This window comes from Miniopterus schreibersii, assembly GCF_964146895.1.
Source record: "Miniopterus schreibersii genome assembly, chromosome: 5".
Taxonomy (NCBI): domain Eukaryota; kingdom Metazoa; phylum Chordata; class Mammalia; order Chiroptera; family Miniopteridae; genus Miniopterus; species Miniopterus schreibersii.
The window spans coordinates 82,398,595-82,407,466 of NC_138106.1; the positions used below are offsets into that span (position 1 = coordinate 82,398,595).

Sequence of the window (8,872 nt, forward strand, 5' to 3'; positions counted from 1 at the left end):
TGAGGCTCTCCTTGGGCCACCTCCTCTTGTCAACTATTTTGCAACCTTGTAGTTTCCTGGTCTTGCTCCAGAGCCTTCTGTAGAGTCTTTAGGGTGCAGGGTGGCTAGTGTAGCTCAGGGTATCACTCCCCTTAGAGGTGTCGCTCACTCTGCGGGAGTTAGTCTCTGCTCCATTGCCAGCTCCTCAGTCCCTACCTTGTCCTCTGATTCTAGTTCCGCAGGCTCTGTCCTGCGGATTGATTTCAGATTGATTTCAGCCTGTTGCCTTTTCTGTAGGGGCCATTTCAGCAGCCTGGGCTCAGTGGATTCGATTAAAAAAACATTCCCGTGAGCCCTGTGCCTGCCCAGCCCCCAGCAGGGGTTTTCAGCGTTTCCTCCAGCTCCCAAACAACAGTCCCCAAGAGTCTTATTCTTGTGATGTCCTCCTGTGAGCTGCTCTCCCTTCCCCCCAAGGACTGTGCCCTGCGGGGTGTCTGGGGCCTCAGTGAGCGGGACCCGCCCCTTTCCTGTTGGGGGCGGGGCTCCTGCTGCAGGAGAGGCCGGCGGGCCCCGCCCCTCCCTGCTCAGCTCTGGTTGGCTGGTCGCACCAGGCCCGCCCCTCAGACCGTCTACTGCGCAGACCCCAGTCCCAGCCTCCGCTGGTCTGTCCCCCAGTGCAGGCCGGGAAGGTGGGAGCCAGTTCCCTGATCAAACTCACAAATGCACAAAGCAACACACAGGCCGAGAGTCTGCCCCGCAAGGTCCCGCCGCCCATGTGCCAAGGCACCCAGGGAAGGGGACCCAAAGTCAGCTCCACGCAGCTCCCAGCACCGCTGGTCTCAGCAAAGCTGGGGCGGCTTCATGTGACACCACGGGGCCCCGCAGGGCTGTTCACAGGTCCCAGCCTCTGGGCACCGGGGGCTCAGGGCGGGAGGGCTCCTCCCCTCCCCCGCGCCCCGCAGATTCAGCGCTTTCTGGGGCTCAGCACAGTGCCCCACAGGGAGGCAGGGGGTCCCCATGTGCGCTGCTCAGCGCAGTCCTCTGGTCCCTCACCACTCAGGTGCCGCAGACCTTGGGACAGCCTTCCCTATCATTGGCACCCTGAACACTAGACACCGGTCGCAGCTGCCACTAGAAGCCTCGTTTTGCTAGGAAGGCGGCGCCGTCCGCCATTAGAGGCTCTGTTCCCTAGGAAGGCGCCGGCCGCCATTAGAGGCTCTGTTTCCTAGGAAGGCGCCGTCCCCTCCTCGCGGGCACCCCGCTCCCCCGGCTCCCTCTGTCCTGTGTGCGGGGCGCTCCTTACCTTCTTGTCGCCCCGGGTGTGGGATCCCCGCTTTTGGAGGACGTCCGCACTCCCGAGGGGCGGGAGCTTTGCAGCCTCTAGGCCTCCGGGCTCGGGGCCCAGCACGGGCTTCAGGGGGCCTCCCCCTTCCTACGCCCCCCCTCTCTTGCCGGACTCTGTGATGTGTCTTCAGTGCTCCCCACTCGCGCTCCGTCCACTCGGGTATGTTCCTCTGGCTTTTCCAAGCTGGCTCCGTAGGATATTAGGAGGAAATCGAGCCCGTGGCTGGGAGCGGGGCCTCTGCTGCTTCTCACAGGGCCGCCAGCTTCCCAACCCCCACTCTGAGTATTTATCCAAAGAAAACAATAGCACTAATTCAAAGAGACACATACGCCCCTATGTTCATTGCAGCATTCTTTACAATAGCCAAGATATGGAAGCAGTGTGTAAGTGTCCATCAAAAGATGATTGGATAAAGAAGAAGTGGTACATATATACAATGGAATATTATTCCCTGTTAAAAAGAATAAAATCTTGCTATTTGAGAAAACATGGATGGATTTAGAGGTTATTGTACTGAGTGAAATAAGTCAGAGAAAGACAAACACCATATGATTTCACTTATATGTGGAATCTAAAAAACCCCCAAACAAATGCATAAACAAAATGGAAACAGACACATAGATACAGAGAACAAACTGATGGTCGTCGAAGGGTAGGGGGGAGTGGGGTAGGAGTAGAAAATGGTGGCGGGACAAAATGTAAATAAAAAAAATAAAATTGATAAATGAAAAAAGCAATGCCGCTATAAACATTCGTAAAGTTTTTGTGTGGACATATGCTTCTAGTTCTCTTGGATACATGCTTAGGAGTAGAATTGCTTGGTCAATGGTAACCGTGTTTAAGGTTTTGAGGACCGCCAGGTTGCTTTCCAAAGTGGCTGCCCTGCTTTGCATTCCCACCAGCAGTGTATGCGGGTTCCCTTTTCTCTACATCCATGTCAACATTTGTTATTCTTGTCTTTCTGATTCTAGTCATCCTAGTGGATGTCAAGTGGTATCTCACTATGGTTTTCATTTGCATTTCCCTGGTGGCTAATGAATTTCGTCGTCTTATTGGCCATGTGTGTATCTTCTTTGGTGAAATATCTATGCAGATCCTTTGCTCATTTTTATTTTATTTTGGTAAGAACATTTAATACAAGATCTCTTTTGCCCATTTAAAAAATAGAATTATTTATTTTATTATTTAGTTTTAAGAGCTCTTTATATAACTCTAGATACAAGACCTTTATCAGATATGTGGTTTGCAAATATTTTCCCCCAGGCTTTGGGTTGTCTTTTCAACTTTTTTTCAAAATATGTTTTTATTGACTTTAGAGAGAGAGGAAGGGAGAGAGAGAGACAGAAACATCGATCGGCTGCCTCCTGCATGCCCCCTTCTGGGGATGGAGCCCACAATCAGGGCATGTGTCCTGACCAGAAATCAAAACAGTGACCTCTTGCCTCATGGGTTGATGCTCAACCACTTAGCCACACTCGCCGGGCCCTTTTTAACTTTTTTGATAATATTTTTTGAAGCACAAAAGTTTTAAAGTTAGGTAAAGTCCCATTTATCTATTTCTTTTGTTGCTTGTGCTTTTGGTGTCCAAGAATCCATTGCCAAATTCAAGGTCATAAAGATTTACCCCTATGTTTTCCTCTAGGGGTTTCATAGTTTTGGCTCTTACATTTAGGTCTTTGGTAAATTTTGAGTTAATTTTCATATATGGTGTGAGGTAAGTGCCCAATTTTATTTTTGGGTGTGTGGCTATCCAGTTGTCCCAGCACTATTTATTGAAAAGACTATTGTTTCCCCATTGAATTGTTTTGGCATTCTTGTTGAAAACTCAGTTCACCATCTATACAACGGCTTATTTCTGGACTGCCCATTGATCACCATTAGCTTCGTGCCAGGGGCACAATGTCTTATTACTCTTGCGTCATAGTAAGTTGTGAAATCAGGAGGTATGAGTCATCCAACTTTGCTCTTCCTTTTCATGATTATTTTAACTATTCTGGGTCCCTTGAGTTTCCATATGAATTTTATGATCTGTTTGTCAATTTCTACAAAATAGCCGGCTGGCATTCTGGGAGGGATGGTGTTGAACCCGTAGATCAATTTGGGGAGCATTGCCATTTTAGCAATGTTAAGTCTTCCAATTTAAGAACATGGGATATCTTTTCATTTATTTAGGTTTCCTTGCATTTATTTGAACAATGTCTTGAGTTTTGGGGATATACATTTTGCACTTTTGTTAAATTTATTTCTAAGTACTTTATTTTTTATTCCATTGTAAATGGAATTATTTGCTTTTATTTATTGATTGGTTTTAGAGAGAGAGGACGGGAGGGAAGGATGGAGGGAAGTGGGGGGGAGAGACTTATTGTTTCATTGGTTGACTCTTGCATGTGCCCCGACCAGGGATTGATCCTGAAACCTTGGTGTATCAGGATGATGCTCCAACCACCTGAGCTACCTGGCCAGGGCCAGAATTATTTTCTTAATTTCATTTTTTGTTTACTCAATGCTACTATATAGAAATATTTGTTTCTGTATATTGGCCTTGTGTCCTGCAACCTTAATGAGCTCATTTATTAGTTCTAATAGTTTTTTAGTGGATTTCCTAGGCTTTTCAACATACAAAATTACATTACCTGCAAATAATGATGGCTTTACTTCTTTTCTTTCCAATCTTTTATTCCTGTCCCCCTTCCCCCCCCCCCAATTATTCTGGGTAGAACCTCCAGTACAACACTGACTAGAAGTGGCAGCTGTGGGTATCTTAGGAGGATGTCCTAACTGGATGATCTTAGGGGGAAGGCATTCAGTCCTTCATCACTGAGTACGATGATATCAGCTGTGGGTTTTTTGTAGATGCCTTTTTCAGGTAGAGATTTTGGTTTGCTAGTATCTTGTTGAGGATTTCTGCATCTACACTTATAAGTGTGAGGGAGAATATTTGGTACATTTCATTACTAACTGCAAATGGAAAATATATATATTTAAACTGGTAGACATTTTAAAAAATAAGAGGTTCCACTCTATAGTAATTTATCCAGTCTTGTCCATAACTGATCCAATCTGAGTACCACAGAACAGAAAGGATCACAGGGAAGCCAGCTGCTGTGATTACACCCAGTTCATTAGCATCCCTTCCTGTCTCTGCACTTGAATTACAGGCTTTGCTGAAGCTTCATTTTATCATCAAAACCTCTTGCCAGACTCTGGGTCCCTTCTTTACAGTTGAAATAATATCCAAAAGCTTTTGAACACAGAAAGATTCTAGTTTTCTAACATCTTTGCCTAAGCCTTTCTGCTTCATGAAATCCTGGATGTCTGGATTGGACTCCCAACAATCAAATTCACTTCATCTCCCAAATGAATGAACCGATCTGGAAATAAACTAATATCTTTGAAAAATTTAGACAGGAAGCTGTAAATTGTATTCAAAATAGGGTTTATAGGTCCAAAATCCCAGACCGATGCTCACCGTAACAGGGAGTCAGGAGATTTTTTGACCTTTCCCCCAAGACTGTATGCCCAGGGGTATCAAATCCTGTATGACTTGAGTCCCTGTGATCGGGTACAATTAATCATTGTATGGACTTCATTTGGTGTGTGAACATGAGACAAAGAATAGCTTCCTTTATTGCCTAACTCTGGAAAAGTGATGCTCTGATAAGGGTCTTGGTGCAGTTTTTATTTCTTGAGATATATTTGTCTGGTTTTGGTATCAGTTTGATACTGGTTTTAGAGAATAAAATGGGAAGAATTCCCTCATCTTTTATATCCTGGAAACGTTTATAAAGAGTTAGTGTTAATCCCTTTTTAAATGTTTGGTAGCATTCACCAGGGGATGGTAATCATCTCACAATATATACATATATGATATCATTGTGTTATACACCTTAAACTTATACAAAATTACATTTAAATTATATCAATAAAACTGGATGGGGAATTCATCAACTAAGTCATCTGGGTATAAACTTTGTGGATAATTTTTTAAATTACAAATTCAGTCTTTTTACTTGTTTAGGTCTGTTCAGATTTTCTATTTCTTCTCGACTCATTTAGTTTGTGTCTTTTAAGGAACTTGTCCATTTGATCTAAGTTACCTAATTTATTGGTATACAGTTGTTCATAATATTTCTTTATAATTCTTTTTTAAAAAATATGTTTTTATTGATTTTAGAGAGGGGAGAGGGAGAGAGAGGTAGAAACATTGGTGAGAGAGAAACATTGATCTGCTGCTACTGGGGACCAAGTTGGCAACTGGGGCATGTGCCCTGGCTGGGAATCGAATGGGTGACCCCTTGGTGCATGGGTCGCTCAACCACAGAGCCACACCTGCCAGGCTACAGTAACATGAGTAGTAATGTCCCTTTTTACATTTGAGCCCTCTCCCTCCACCCCTTCTCTATTAATCTAGCTGAAGGTTTATCAACTTCGCTGTTTTTTTTAAAGAACCAACTTTGGGATGTATTAATTTTCTCTGCTTTTCTATTCTCCATTTCTTTGCTTGTCTGGGCATAAAACCTCTGCTTTATGAATGAATTGGGGTGAGGGGAATTAGATCCCAGTATTTTCAGTGTGCCAAACTCAGGGCAGAGCCTGTGCCCTAGGAGTGGGGATTGGGTGGGAGATGGGACCCTGGGGTTTTTGCTGCATCCCTCTGGAGTGGAGTTTCCATCACTCTGAGTTGGGATGGGGGAGGGAATGGGTTGTTCAGATGCCAAAGACTCTCACTGTTCTCACTGAGTCTTAGTAGGATTCCTTGAATAAATGTTTCTTCATTTGCTGTATGGTCTAAAGACCGTTTATAAATAATTGAATTTTTTAAAGTGATTTTTCCAGTTGCACTATGGGACCGTGGAGGTTCTCACATTGCCATGCCAGAAGTAGACTTGTAGGGGTTGCTTTTTAATTTTTAAGTTTGCTTTTATAACTATTTAACATTTACATGATTCTAAAATCAACTCTATCAATGTGTGTTCAGAGAAATCCCATTCTTATCCCTACCCTTCTGCTCTGTGGCCTCTCTCTATTAAGGTCAAAAACATTTTTATTGAGATATAATTAATATACTATAATAGTCACCCTTTAAAGTATATAATTCAGTGTTTTTGAAAATTATGTTTACAAGGTTGTGCAACCATCATCACTAATTTCGTAATATTTCATCTCCCCCCAAAGGAACTCCAGACCTATTAGTAGCCACTCTCTAGTTCCCCTTCCCTCTGGTTCCCGGCAACCACTAATCTACTTTCTTTCTCTTTGCATGGGCCTAGTCTGGACTTTTCAAGATGTGGCCTTTTGTGACTGACTTCTTTCATTTAGCAAAATGCAGTCAAGGTTCATTCATTTTGTAGCATGAATCAATATTTCATTTTTTAATGGCTGAATAATATTCTATTATAAGGATATAACACAATTTGTTATGTATCAGTTGATAGACATCTGGGTTGTTTCCATTTGGGGCTATTATGAATAATGCTCTCCTCTATTATGAATAATGTGAGCTCTCCTGGTCAAGTTTCTGTGTGGATATGTATGTCTTCTCTTTGGTATATGCCTAGGAATACAATTGCTGGATTATAGATTAAAATATTTTTTTGGTTTAGTCTTCCATAGATAGATATATAGGGTGTCCCCCCAAAATGTATACATGCACTTTGAAGAATTATAAAGGCAAGGTTTATTAAAATAAACCTTCATTTTCAAAATTGAGCTACCAGCTGTTACAGTGTGGATACAATTCTTGGGCACCCTGAATATTGAGATATAAAGACATGGATATAGATACATAGATATCATTACTCTCTCGGGTAAGTAGTAGCATCGCACACATATACTTCACTTTGCCTTTTTCACTTAAACTATATCCTGGAAAACAAAATAAAAGCTGTATGTACTGGGCATTAGTCCATGTCAGTAAACAGACGCTCCTCACTTCTTACAGCTGCATGATCGGGACGTGCCGGGGTTTATTCAGCCAGCAACCTGCTTGTGCACCTTTGGGTTGTTTTACAGCCTTCTTGCTATTACAAACTGAATGGGAATATATTGCTGTATATATATTTTTTCATATTTTGCAGATGTATTTTTGGGATAAGTTCTTAGAAGTGAGATGTCTGGGTGAAAGGATAGATTCAGTCAGGCATCATCAAGTTCCTTCCCATTAAGGTTGCTCTGTTTTATATTCCCAGCCAGTATCCCCATGTGGTTACTTTTTCTAACGTACTGCGCAGGATGGGCAACAGTAGACTTATAGTTGTGAGTACAGGAAACACAGGCTTCATAAAGCTACTGCAAAATCATGACCTGCACGTCTTTTTCCATACGAACAACTGGAAACCTATTTTGTCCACCCCCGTATATGATTCACAATAACAATGTGTATTATTTAGACTTTGGTGCCAGTTCTGTATTTGTACTTCGATCAAATTATTAATTATGATTTTCAAATCTAGCTTCTTAATATTTTTTTTAACTTCTTAATAGAAGTTTATGGGTTTGTAAATTTCTTCTGGTATTTTATTTCTATACATTTTTGCTTTAAATACTTTGAGGCTAATTAGGTATATTTAAGTTATACCTTTTCCCATTATGTATCAATTCTAATCTTTAGTAATGATTTTTTATTTAATCTGTATTTCATGTTGAATACACACACACACACACACACACACACATATATATTCACCTTTCTTTTGGATGCTCTTATGTAGTATCTTTTTCTATGGCTTTGTGTTCAATCTTTCTTTTTTCTAAAATATGTTTTTATTGATTTTTTTTAGAAAGAGAGGAAGGGAGAAGGAGAGATAGAAACATTGATGAGAGAGAAACATCCATCGGCTGCCTCCTGGACGCCCCCTACTCAGGGTCAAGCCCCCAACAGGGGCATGTGCCCTGACCAGGAATCGAACCGGCGACCTCTTGGTGCATGAGATGATGCCCAACTCACTGAGCCACACCGACGGGGCTGTGCTCAATCTTTCTATGCCATTATGTTTAAGTACCTATTTTAATTAACATATACCTGAATTTTTATTATACTTTAATGCAGTTTTCTTTAAACTGTTTATTTACATATATTATAATTAGCAATACATTTGGAGTTGTTTCTACTATCATATTTATTATTTTCTGTTTACCATGTGATTTTACTTTCATTATTAAAAAAATATTTTATTTTGCTTATTTTCAACTTCTGTTTCTGCTTTCTATTGAATTGATTGAGATTGGGGATTTCTGGTTTTTTTTCTTACGGGTAAAAGTTATCTCGGCAGCATTGACATTTATTATTATAATTTTTATCTGTGGCTCCTTTATCTCAGAATTGGAGACCATCTTTTCATTAAATTGCAGCTCCTTCCTTTCTTCTTGGCTTGGGGATCATTTGAGAAAGGCTTATTTTGTAGAAGTTAATATGAAATTATTTTAATTTCTAAATCATAATTTAAGTGTACATAAAGCACACAGAACTGTGGTTTACAATGTATAAGTCTTTTGAAAAATATTTTTATCTTGATCTTTTGTACTGTAGAAATATTCTCTAAATATCAT

General features: G+C 41.4%; 1 pseudogene across 1 annotated transcript; it reads right to left on the bottom strand.

The window, feature by feature from the left end:
* Positions 1 to 4,322: 4,322 nt before the first annotated feature.
* LOC308557510 (beta-hexosaminidase subunit beta pseudogene) lies at positions 4,323 to 8,656 on the bottom strand (annotated as a pseudogene). The gene is made up of 2 exons: positions 8,575 to 8,656; positions 4,323 to 4,989 (listed from the first exon to the last, which is right to left on the bottom strand). The product of its transcript is annotated as a beta-hexosaminidase subunit beta pseudogene (transcript).
* Positions 8,657 to 8,872: the final 216 nt, after the last annotated feature.